We start from the raw sequence: 12,934 nt of genomic DNA on the forward strand, positions 1-12,934 counted from the left end.
AAAATTGCCCCTGCAGAGGTCCTGCGGCTGCACAATTATGTGTGTGGTCCACACATTGAGACTTGGCTTGATAGGTTCCAGTTCTGTGGTCGCACAATTCTAGGTTGCGGCCGTACTCCTTCAACTTCTGCGGACTGCACATTTGTAAGTGCGACCGTATAATGACTAGGGATTCTAGCCTGTTTTATGCTCCTTTTTTACTTCGGTTTTAGATTAAAAGTGTGTACAAGTATTTCCGAAAGCTAACTTATTGTGATTGTTTGCAGTGTTTGGTCAAAAAGAGACAAGGAAGTCATAACCAGCTCCAAAAGGAGTGAAACCTGCACAAGTTCAAAGCTGAGTCAAAAGAGCGCTGACAGCTAAGAAACTGCCGCGGACGCGGAGGGTTCACCGCTGAGGCAGTCTTGTTTATGCTCTCAAATGTGGCAAAGTTCAGAGAGTGATGTTTTGGGCTTAACAAGTTATCACTGTCCGCGGTGAAATTGCGCGGTAGCAGTATCTCTGATGTGGCAGCGGTCAAGTTATCGCCCTCAGCGGAAGCGAGATTCAGAGAACCAAAAATGGAGTTAAAAATTGAAGACCGCAGTCCGCGCTTACTTTTGCTCGGCCACGGTAGTTATAGAGCTGCAACAATCCATTTTCCGCTATCAGCGGAACCTTCGTAGGGCATTTTTGCTCGGAAAATTTAGCTGTGTATAAATAGTTCTTTTTCAGATTTTTAGGCTATCCGTTGTTTAGAAGAGCACGTGAACTACCGTTTGTAGCCTTTTTGAGTAATTTTAGAGCTTGGTTAATTATTAATCTTATATTCTTCTCTTGTAATTACTTTTTATGGGTTATATTTCATCTAAATCTTTGATTTCTTCTGTGATTATGTGTAGCTAAACCCATTAGCTAGGGTTGTGGCTCAATCCTAGTGTGGGTATTTAATGGGTCTTCAGTTCTAGGGCTTAAATGTTTATGACTGAATGATATTTGGCTTGATTTATGCTTTAAATGTTGAATTGGTGGTTGCAAACACTGATTTGTGCCTTTTTGACTTAGGCTCTTCTTGAGAAAGAGAGACTAAGTCTAGGAAATTCAGGCCAACAAGGAATTGGGGTGCATTCAAGATATTGATAGCCCCAATTAAAGGGTTAAACCTAGAGATAGTAATACCCAAATTGAGCCATAATTGCTTGAACTTTTTGACACCTAATTGGGCTTGAGAAAGTCAATTAGGGCAAAGTCACTCAAACTACCGAGAGGTATAGAGTGAGTAGTTACGTGCAATGGCTATATCATGATCCCAATTATAACAAGTTTGCCCTAAGTTTTAGACCCCGTTAGATACCCGCCTAGGTGTAAGTCACTTCCTTAGTGCCTTTAGACCAATTAAGAAAACCTTACAAAAATATCATACTTAGCTTATTTTCCTGTATCATTAGTATTAAAGTAGAATAGTAAATAAACAAAGAATGATTGGAAGTGCAATTAAGAACATCGCACATTGCTAGATTAGATATGAACCCAATTCCAAACATATCTTAACTCTCTGTGGATTCGATCCCAACCTTTCGGGTAAAAGCTGCATCGACCGCTCTTGCCACTCTATAGTGGTATAGGGTTGGACCTGATCACTTTTTGGTGCCATTCGGGGGGAGCTAAACGGTTTTGGCTATCTATCTAACAAGTTTTGTGTCTTGTTTTTCTTTCCTTCTATGTTACTAACTTGTGTGTGTCATCAATTCAGGTACGAAATGGCAAACAATGATCCTCTTGGAAATGTTCTCCCAGGGGAGGAGGTAGATGATAATGGTGAAGATGAGGTGCCTCTAGTTCCTCAAGGTCAAAGAAGAGGCTGCTAGGCCAATGACAATGTTCCAGACCCTCGCCCGCCTTCTCCAAAAGTCGCTCCTCGGGTGCTTCCAAATGAAGGATACGCAAGTGCAATTTCCCCACCCCGGATCCAACTTTGTTCCCTTTTTCACTCAGAGGGAAAGATTTGGACTGGCTCGAAAGGATTCCCAACTATTCCATCACTACGTGGGATGAGTTGGCGGAACAGTTTATAGCTAAGTTTTTCTCGCCAGGGCATATAATGACTTTGAGAGATGAGATTTTGGCCTTCAAATAGGAACCTAATGAACCACTTCATGAGATCTGGGAGAGACATCAGATAATGGTGAAAGAATGTTCGAACAATGACATGACCGAAGCAATGATCCAACAGACATTCTACCGTGGCATTAACATGACTAATTAGTGTGTAGTGAACCAGCTAGCACGGGGAAATTTTATGAACACACCTTATGCTGAGGCTTGTGATATATTGGATGAGATGACAGATACTTCCTCAGCTTAGCAAAGTCGAGCTAATGTGCCACAGGTGATCTGACTGTCATTCACCTGCATAAAGAACTCCACGACTATGGTCAGGCAATGACAGAGTTAACTACAACAATGAACCAGTTGGCAAAACCTCAATTGCAATAAGTTCAAGCGCTGAGACAAGTAAATGCTATGGAAGGTGTGAACATGTTGGTCAACAAGAGGCGACAAAGAAGTCAACAAGTTCAAGGTAGTCCAGATCAATATAAGCAGGGTAGTGGTGGTTTCAACCAAGATGATGGGTACGATGAGAAAAGTGAAAAAGTGCAGTACGTGAACAATTATCAAGGACAAAGGGGCAATGCTCCTAACCAACAACAACAATGGAGATCCCAAGGAAATTGCAAGAATCAAAACCAACAAGGAAATAGCAACTGGGGGAACAACAATCAGAATTAAGGCAATTAGAACAACCAGGGAAACTCGAGTGGCAACAACAACAATTGGGGAGGAAACAACAACCAAGGGGCTTGGAATAATAGCAATCATGGGAATAGGGGGCAAGACTTTCAAAGACCTCCGATGTATCAACAACCAAACAACCCGCCTCTATTTCTGTCCTAAGGTCCTAGCTCGTCAAACAATGAGATGGGAATGATCGAGATGATGTTTAAACAAATGATGAAACATAGTGCTGACTCTGATGCCCAGTTGGCATCCCATAATACTTCAATCTGAAACTTGGAGGTTCAACTTGGCCAGATTTCACAGTTTTTGAGTACTCACCCTAAGGAGGATCTACCTAGTGATACGTTAGTATACCTGAAGGGTGCGAACAATATTGGGCTTGCAATGGTGGTGATCACAAGAAGTGATTGAGGTGGTGATGTGAATACCTCCAAGAAAAAGGAAGTTGTGAGTGATGAGGTTGAAGTGCAAGATGATGATGTTCCTATAGTTGATAAGCAAGTGAGTGAAGAGAATTTGAATGCGAAAGTGAGAATTGATATTCATGATAATGAGGTGGAGACTCAAATGACGTGAACCCATCTAGGGAACACATAATAGACATACCGAAAATGGTAATGCCCAAGGCTAAGGGTCCCTTGCCAAGGACTCCTCCACCTTACCCTCAATGACTTGCGAAGCAAAAGAATGAAAACCAATTTAAGAAGTTTATTGAGATGATGAAAAACTTGTCGATCAATGTTCCTTTGGTGGAAGCTCTTGAGCAAATGCTAGGTTATGCCAAGTTCATGAAAGCCTTGGTGACTAAAACGAGATCCATGGATTGTGACACCATCAAAATGATTCATCAAGTAAGTGCAATTGTGCAATAGATGGCTCCAAAGCTTGAAATCCCGGTGCTTTCACCATTCCATGTACTATTGGGAGTACAGATTTTGCAAAGGCATTGTGTGATTTGGGAGCAAGTATCAATTTGATGCCTTAATCCGTGTTCAAAACTTTGGGTATTGGTCAACCGAGAGCTACTTCAATGATATTGCAAATACGGATAGAACAATAAAGAGGCCGCTTGGTATTATTGATAATGTTCTTGTTCGGGTGGATAAGTTTATTTTGCTTGCTGACTTTGTGATTCTGGACTGCAAGGTCGACTATGAGGTGCCGATAATATTGGGAAGACCTTTCCTAGCAAGTAAGTGTGTCAATGCTTTGCACGAAATGGGATCTTATTCTTATGAGCCCCGCAAGATCTCCTTGGATCTTGAGAACATAAAGACTCTGCCAACAAAGCCTCAATTGAGGAACCTCCCATTTTGGAGTTGAAGCAATTGCCTTCACACCTCAGGTATGAATTTTTAGGCCCTAGTATAACTTTACCTGTTATTCTTTCATCTTGTCTTACTAATGTGCAGGTAGATGCAACACTGGAGGTGCTCCAAAGAAGGAAGAAGGCAATTGGATGGACTCTAGCTGATATTCAGGGAATAAGCCCCACATTTTGCATGCACAAGATTATACTCGAAGATAATGCCAAACCCTCCGTAGAACATCAAAGGAGGTTGAACGAGGCTATATAAGAGGTTGTCAAAAAGGAGGTGATCAAGTGGTTAGTTGCAGGGGTTGTGTACCCCATCTCGGATAGTTCTTGGACTTCGCCGGTGCAATGTGTGCTGAAGAAGGGTGATATGACTATCGTTACCAATAAGCAAAATGAGTTGATTCCCACCAGGACTGTCACCAGATGGAGGGTGTGCATGGACTATCGCAAGCTGAATAAACTGACCCGCAAGGATCATTTTCCATTGCCCTTTCTTGACCAAATGCTAGATAGACTTGTTGGGCGTGCCTTCTACTATTTCTTGGATGGGTACTTAAGTTACAACCAAATTTTGATTGCTCTGGAAGACCAAGAGAAAACCACATTCACGTGTCCGTATGGCACCTTTGCATTTTCTAGGATGCCATATGGTTTGTGTAATGCACCGGCTACATTTCAGCGGTGTGTGATGGCTATATTTACCGACATGGTGGATGAATTCTTGGAGGTGTTCATGGATGATTTCAGTGTTGTGGGTGACTCCTTTGATGAGTGTTTGAAGAATCTTGACAAGGTGTTAGCTCGGTGTGAAGAGACAAATCTTGTGCTTAACTGGGAAAAATGCCACTTTACGGTCGAGAAGGGCATTTTCCTCGGCCATAAGATCTCAAAGAACAGAATAGAGGTGGATAAAGCGAAAATTGAAGTGATCTCAAAGCTTCTTCCTCCTACTTCAGTCAAGGGGAATAAGAGTTTTCTTGGGTATGCGGGGTTCTACCGAAGATTCATCAAAGACTTTTCTAAGGTAGTGAATCCTTTGTGCAAGTTATTGGAAAAGGAAGTAAAGTTTGTGTGTAATGATGAATGCACGAAGGATTTTGAACTTCTCAAGTACAAATTGACAACCACTCACATTATTACCGCACCCAATTGGAACTTACCTTTTGAGCTCATGTGTGACGCAAGTGATGTTGTGGTAGGAGCGATCTTGGGTCAAAGAGTAAACAAGATGTTTCACCCGGTGTATTATGCAAGCAAAATAATGAATGATGCTCAAGTGAATTACACGGTGATGGAAAAAGAGTTGCTAGCAATTGTGTTCGCAATGGAGAAATTTAGGCCTTATCTCATGGGTGCCAAGGTGATAGTTCATACTGACCATACAACACTCTGATACTTGATGACAAAGAAGGATTCTAAGGCTCGGTTGATGAAATGACTTATATTGCTTCAAGAGTTTGACCTTGAGATTGTTGATAAGAAAGGGAGTAAAAACCAAGTGGCGGACCACTTGTCCTGCTTGGAGGAGGAGGGGAGGCCCCGTGATGGCCTCGAAATTAATGATCCATTCCCTGATGAGCAACTCCTCTCTGTATATATGAATAGCATGCCTTAGTTCCCGGATGTTGCTAACTTTCTTGTGACCGGTATTGTTCTATATGAGATCTCTTCTAACCAAATGATGAAGCTTAAACGGTGTAGCTTGGACTATTGCTTGGATGAGCCTTATTTGTTTTAAATATGTAATGATGGTATGATCTGGAGATATGTTCCGGAAGAAGAGCAAGTGAATATTCTGGATGCTTGGCATTTCTCCCCCTACGGTGGTCATCATGGTGGGGCGAGGAAAGCTTCAAAGGTGCTTTGTTGTGATTTTTAGTGGCATACATTGTACAAGGATGCGGGGGTTCTTATGAAGAGATGTGATGAGTGTCAGAGAGCAGGTGGAATTTCAAAGAAGGATGAAATACTTCTTACCACTATTCGTGAGGTTGACATATTTGATGTGTGGGACATTGACTTCATGAAAGCCTTTGTGAGTTCATGTGGCAACACATAAATTCTAGTGGCCATTGATTATGTTTTCAAATGTGTTGAGGCCGTGTCTTTACCCAACAACGAGGCCCGAAGTGTGGTTGCTTTTCTCAAGAAGAATATCTTTACTCGGTTTTGCACTCCTAGAGCAATCATCAGTGATAGGGGTTCTCATTTTTGCAATAAGGCATTTGACAGGTGTCAATCACAAGGTTTCAACCCCTTACCATCCTCAAGCTAGTGGGCAAGTTGAGGTCTCCAACAAGGAGATTAAGAGCATATTGTCAAATACTGTCAATGCAAATAGGACCAATTGGTCAAAGAAACTAGATGATGTTTTGTGGGCTTAAAGGACTGCTTACAAGACTCCGATTGGTATGTCTCCGTACCGGTTGGTGTTTGGGAAAACTTGCTGTCTCTCAGTTGAGCTAGAGCACAAGGCCATGTGTGCTTTGAGGAAGTTAAATCTTGAATGGGATGTTGCAACAAATCTTCGGGAGGAGCAACTCAATGAGCTCGATGAGTTCCGATTCCATGCCTATTCTAGCTCATCCTTGTATAATGAAAAGATGAAGTACTTACATGACAAGTATGCCCATAGCAAGGAATTCAAAGAAGGTGACTTGGTTCTCTTATTCAACTCCGGTTACGACTATTCCCGGGAAAGGTTAAGTCAAAATGGAGTGGACCTTTTGAGCTGGTGCTTGTAACTCCGTTTGGTGCTCTTAATTTGAAAAACAAAAATGGTGAAATCTTCTGAGTTAATGGGAATAGAGTGAAACACTATCTTGGCAAGTTTGGTGATAGACACATAGTGGCAATGATCCATCTCAAATGATTGATGGTAACCTGCGTCGTGCCGCCACGTTAAATCAGGCGCTTCTTGGGAGGCAACCCATGTGTTTTTATTTTTTTGTTTATATTTTATTCTTAGTGTAGGCTTTATTTTGAACTAACTGGTTGTGAGATGTGTGTAGGAATGTTTGATACAATGCAGGACTAAGCTTGAAAAATTGTGCAACAGTCTGAAGTTGGACCGCTGACAGCGCTCCATTTTCCGCTGTCAGCAGTGGCCTTATCGCGGAGGCAGAAATTGGCGGCGTACGCAGTTTTGAAAAGTCCAAAATGAGTCTTCTCTGAAGTTTTAACCGCGTTTGCGGTACATTCTATGCGGTCAGCGGTGCCTAATCGCGGTAGCGTACCATTTACCGCACTCAGCAGTAGTTTAAATCAAACAAGTCTTCTGTTCTTCACAAGCGCAGACCGCGGTGATTTACCGTGGCTGCGCCAGATAAGTATTGTGGATCCTAGGGTATTTTATATAAGTAGGAGTTCAGGAAGCCTTTTACACTTTTCGCTCATTTGACTTTCACAGTAAAATTATCACTAGTCATCCATGCCCTAATCTGCAGAACACAAAATTAAAGTCCATTTTCATCGCACATTACACATCTGGTAATTTCACTCCTTCATTATTCTTTAATTTTGTATTTGTCTTTCTTTTAATTGTTAGTTTTTACTTCTTCTTCTTCTTCTTTTCTTTTAAATTTTGACCTAAGGGTTCATTAGTGCTAATTAAATTAGGCTTAAAATAGTTAGAATTTATTAATGAATACCTAGTGGGGTTAACAATGTAGATGATATTGCTAGTGGCCCTATAACACTATACCACTATAGTGATTCCCTATCACTATAGTTTTGGCATCGTTGCAAAAAATAAGTGATCACGTCCAACCCTATGCCATTATAGAGTGGTAAGAGCGGTCGATGCAGCTTTTACCTGAAAAGTCGGTATCGAATCCACATAGAGCTAAGATATGTTTGGAATTGGGTTCCTATCTAATCTAGCAATGTGCGATGTTCTTAATTGCACTTCAAATCATTCTTTGTTTGTTTACTATTCTACTTTAATACTAATGATGCAGGAAAATAAGCTAAGTATGATATTTTTGTATGGTTTTCTTAATTGGTCTAAAGGCACTAAGGAAGTGACTTACACCTAGGCGGGTATCTAACGGGGTCTAAAACTTAGGGCAAACTTGTTATTATTGGGATCATGATATAGCCATTGCACGTAACTACTCACTCTATACCTCTTGGTAGTTTGAATGACTTTGCCCTAATTGACTTTCTCAAGCCCAATTGGGTGTCAAACAATGCAAGCAATTATGGCTCAAGTCGGGTATTACTATCTCTAGGTTTAACCCTTTAATTAGGGCTATTAATATCTTGAATGCACCCCAATTCCTTGTTGGTCTGAATTTCCTAGACTTAGTCTCTCTTTCTCAAGAAGAGCCTAAGTCAAAAAGGCACAAATCAGTGTTTGCAACCACCAATTCAACATTTAAAGCATAAATCAAGCCAAATATCATTCACCCATAAACATTTAAGCCCTAGAATCGAAGACCCATTAAATACCCACACTAGGGTTGAGCCACAACCCTAGCTAATGGATTTAGCTACTCATAATCAAAGAAGAAATCAAAGATTTAGATGAAATATTGTCACGACCCAATTTAGGATTGTGACCGGCGCTTAGGAGCAAGTGCTCCCAAATAAGCCTCATTGGAAATTTTATAGAAAATCGGACAAAGTTTCCCCTGTTTTTAGACCATCCCAAAAATTTTCCTGTCTCAAATCAACAACCAAACATCCTAATATCATACCAAACAATTGACAGCTTGTCAATTAACCAATACAAGTCTCTACTATAACTAAACCACTAAGTAACCACTAGAAAATACTAATTTATCTCCAACTTTGATAAATAAGAACGATACTCAACATAAGACTATAATAACGAAAAAATACTTATGACACTAAAATAATGACTATGGAGCGACTCTAAGAGTTCAATGAAAAAACCATAACAATAAATAAAATCTCTGCCCACGCGAACAAGTGCAAGACTCACCGAGAAATATCAATTTGTGCGCTTTAACTAACGAAATCCTCGCCTGCGTCAACTGTTGTCTCTAAGGAATGAGTCGCTAGCTCAGTGAGTAATAGCACTTAACCACAACCGTTTTTATTTGGGGGACAAGATAGAAACATGCTAGTATCTCAAAGAGAAAATAACATAAAAATGCCCTTTCAGAAACAATAATTAATTTTCAGTCTCATCATGTTCTTCTTGTAGTATAATACATATAATAATTTAGTAATAAGCTCAGTAACCACTGTACAATATCAATATTCACATTTGAGAGGTTTCAATGAACGGATCATGTAATCGGTATGACTGTGGACTTATTCGCAAGAAGTCAAATATGACGGTAGTCCCTACTCGAGGGAAATCAGTAACGGTATGCTAGTTCTACCTTCCCACTAGCGAGGGCTATAATGGTAATCTGTAATTATAAGGTACACCAGGTTTAACGAACCCGCTATTAGCTACGGGATCCTTCAATGTCTACTCCCATTTATACTTGTCTCTGTAATCCGTATATACCCATAGAAAATATTTTAAAACAATATAGGGCATTTCGGTTCTTATCAAATCATATAATTTCTTTTTGATAACAATAAATTCAAGTAACGGTAAAACAGATCTAGTGACAACGAAAATATTTAAAACAACGGTAATCTTCTCAAGTAACTATTTCGATATCATATCGAGTAAAAAACTTGTCCCACATGCAACTTAAAATAGTCGGTAACATATTCATATTAAAAATCATGTGTAAATCATGCAAGTTATGAAAACACAAATTGCGGTAAGATTACTACTCACTGTACTCATGTTGAAATATCAAACTCGTCACCTCGAGCGATCTGTACGATTTTCTTCAATCAATCTATAATCGCATCAATATCGATCTTGTGTTAATTTCTTTGTTTAAGCTAATTCATAGCTAATATAGATTACCCAAATCCTCAGAGTTTTATGTTCTACCATCAATTTGCCGAATTATAGTTATCCATACTATAAGTAATTTAAATAGTCTATAACCTATCAATTTCAACTTACTCGTATATTTATTCATCAATATTTTTCTTTTATCCCAGATTATGCCAAACATATGTATAAATCTAAATCATTAAGGATCATTGTCAATAATAATATCTTTTGTACATACACTGAGATGATAATCTTAACCAAATTGAAGTAAGAAAATTTACCCTCTAAATTGAAAAATAATGCTTTCAACAAAAGCCTTTGAATCTCTGTTTGGTCCTATAATTTATTGATACTACTATATACAAAGGGCATTAAGAATTTGATTTATTTTCATATGAAACTATTTCTTGTCCTCACGTAGTGCCTTACAAGCATTCGAGTTTCTACACTAGACTAAATTGTTTGCTATAAGATTAATAAAATACTTATTCATCTAATGAGAATCCATGTTCATACTAAATTAAAAGTAACTTAAATTTTTTTGTTTCTTCCCTTAGTTAACAAAATAATCACTAATATTATGCTAAGTATTGAGTAAAAGAAATCTCATATAGATTACCATGGAAAAAAAATTAGTTCAATTACCTAACTTATTTTCCTCCTCCGTAAATTTGTTTGCTAGAAAAGAGCAAACCAACTTTGTGATTTTACCTTCGATGCTTCTATTCGTTTTTGCTTCTGCCGAGTTGAATAGCTTGCCCCCAATTCCTTTGTTTAGTTAACGTAGGGCTTTGACCCCAATTCATCTCTTATTGTATTTTTTTGTTGCAAATTACTTAACTACCTTATTTTTTTAATTTTTTTTAATGAGGAGTATTACATTTTCCTCGCCTTATAAAATTCAGTCCCCGAATTTAACTCAAGTACATACCTGTAGACTGAAACAAATGGGGGTACTTGACTCGCATATTATCCTCTATTTCCCAAGTAGCTTCTTCAACGGCATGATTTCTCCATAAAACTTTTACGAACACAATTTCTTTTGACCGTAGCTTTCTTACTTGTCTATCAACAATTGCCATCGGCTCTTCCTCGTAAGACAACTTCTCATCTAGCGGTATAGTTGGTGCTTCAAGTACCTGCGATGAGTCTGATATACATTTTCTTAGCATTGAGACATGAAACACTGGGTGAATAAAAGATAACTCAGGAGGAAGTACCAAATGATAAGCCACAGCTCCCACTCGATCTAGTATCTCATACGGTCCCATAAACCTGGCTCATCTTGCCTCTTTTCCCAAATCACATCACACCTTTCATGGGAGAGACTCGTAAGAACACTTTGTCTCCAATTGTGAATACTAAATCTCTTCTTCTCTTATCAGCATAAGACTTTTGTCTACTTTGAGCTGTAAGCAATCTATGTCTGATCAACTAGACTTTGTCCATAGCTTCTTGTACTTTGTCAGGACCCAATAAGTTAGTCTCACCAGCTTCAAACCATCCGATAGGAGAACGACATCTTTTACCATCCAATGCTTCATACGGTGCCATTTAAATACTGGACTCGAAGCTATTGTTGTAAGCAAATTCAGCTAAAGGTAGATAAGTGTCCCAACTACCTCCAAACTCAAGAATGCAAGCTCTCAACATATCCTCCAAGATCTGAATAGTACGTTCAGACTGTCCATCTGTCTGTGGATGATATGCAGTACTAAGATCTACTCGTGTACCCAATGCTTCTTGAAAAGATTTCCAAAAGCGTGAAGTGAACCATGATCCTCTATCAGAGATGATGGATACTAGAACTCCGTGAAGTCGGACAATTTCGTTCATAAATATCTGTGCATACCTGACTCCACCATATGTAGTCTTTACCGGCAAAAAGTGTGTTGATTTCGTCAGTCGATCTACAATCACCCATACAATATCATAACCTCTAAGGGTTCGTGGTAACCCGGTTACAAAATCCATAGTAATTGTTTCCCATTTCCACTCTGGAATCTCAATTTGTTGTAGTAGTCCTGTGGGTCGCTGATGCTCAGCCTTGACTTGCTAACAAGTCAAACAACTAGAAACAAAGTTAGCAACATCTTTCTTCATACCTTCCCACCAATAAAATTACTTCAGGTCGTGGTACATTTTTGTAGATCCAGGATATATAGTGTATTTAGTGTTGTGAGCTTCTTCAAGAATAACATGCCTCAACCCATCTACGTTTGCTACACATAGCCTATCACCCATTCGAAGAACACCATCACTTTCAACAATCATATCCTTGCTTTTTTCAGCTAAGGCCTCATCTCTGTATTTGCAAAATCACTCATCCTCATATTGGGTGGCCTTAATGCGCTCAACTAATGAAGATTTAGAGTGAGCACAAGCCAACAATGCCTTTGAATTTCCGACACTAAATCTGATACCTATATCTTCTAGTCTCTGAATATCTTTAGCCAAAAGTCTCTTTGCAGGGGCTATATGTGCCAAACTCCCCATAGATTTTCTGCTCAATGCATCAGCCACCACATTGGCTTTTCCAAGATGATATAAAATAGAACAATCATAGTCTTTGAGTAGTTCCATCCACCGACACTGCCAAAGATTCAGATCTCTCTACTGAAAGATATACTTCAGACTTTTATGGTTGGTATAAATCTCACAAGTTTCGCCGTATAGATAATGCCTCCAAATTTTTAGAGCAAATACCACTGCAGCCATCTTCAAATCATGTGTAGGATAGTTTTGCTTGTGCTTTTTCAATTGTCTCAAAGCATAAGCAATAACACGATCATTTTGCATGAGAACACATCCTAATCCACCCTCGAGGCATCATAGAATACTGAAAATCCTACAGAACCTGATGGTACAGCTAATATTGGTGCAGTTGTCAGACACGTTTTGAGTTTCTGAAAACTCTGCTCACATTCCTCCGTCCACTGATTGCATTTTTCTGTGTTAGCTTG

At 39.3% G+C, this 12,934-nt stretch overlaps 1 pseudogene; it reads right to left on the reverse strand.

The window, feature by feature from the left end:
* Window positions 1–8,704: 8,704 nt before the first annotated feature.
* Window positions 8,705–11,525, reverse strand: LOC107772603 (uncharacterized; annotated as a pseudogene).
* Window positions 11,526–12,934: the final 1,409 nt, after the last annotated feature.

Source organism: Nicotiana tabacum, chromosome 22 (genome assembly GCF_000715075.1).
Source record: "Nicotiana tabacum cultivar K326 chromosome 22, ASM71507v2, whole genome shotgun sequence".
Classification (NCBI taxonomy): Eukaryota; Viridiplantae; Streptophyta; class Magnoliopsida; order Solanales; family Solanaceae; genus Nicotiana; species Nicotiana tabacum.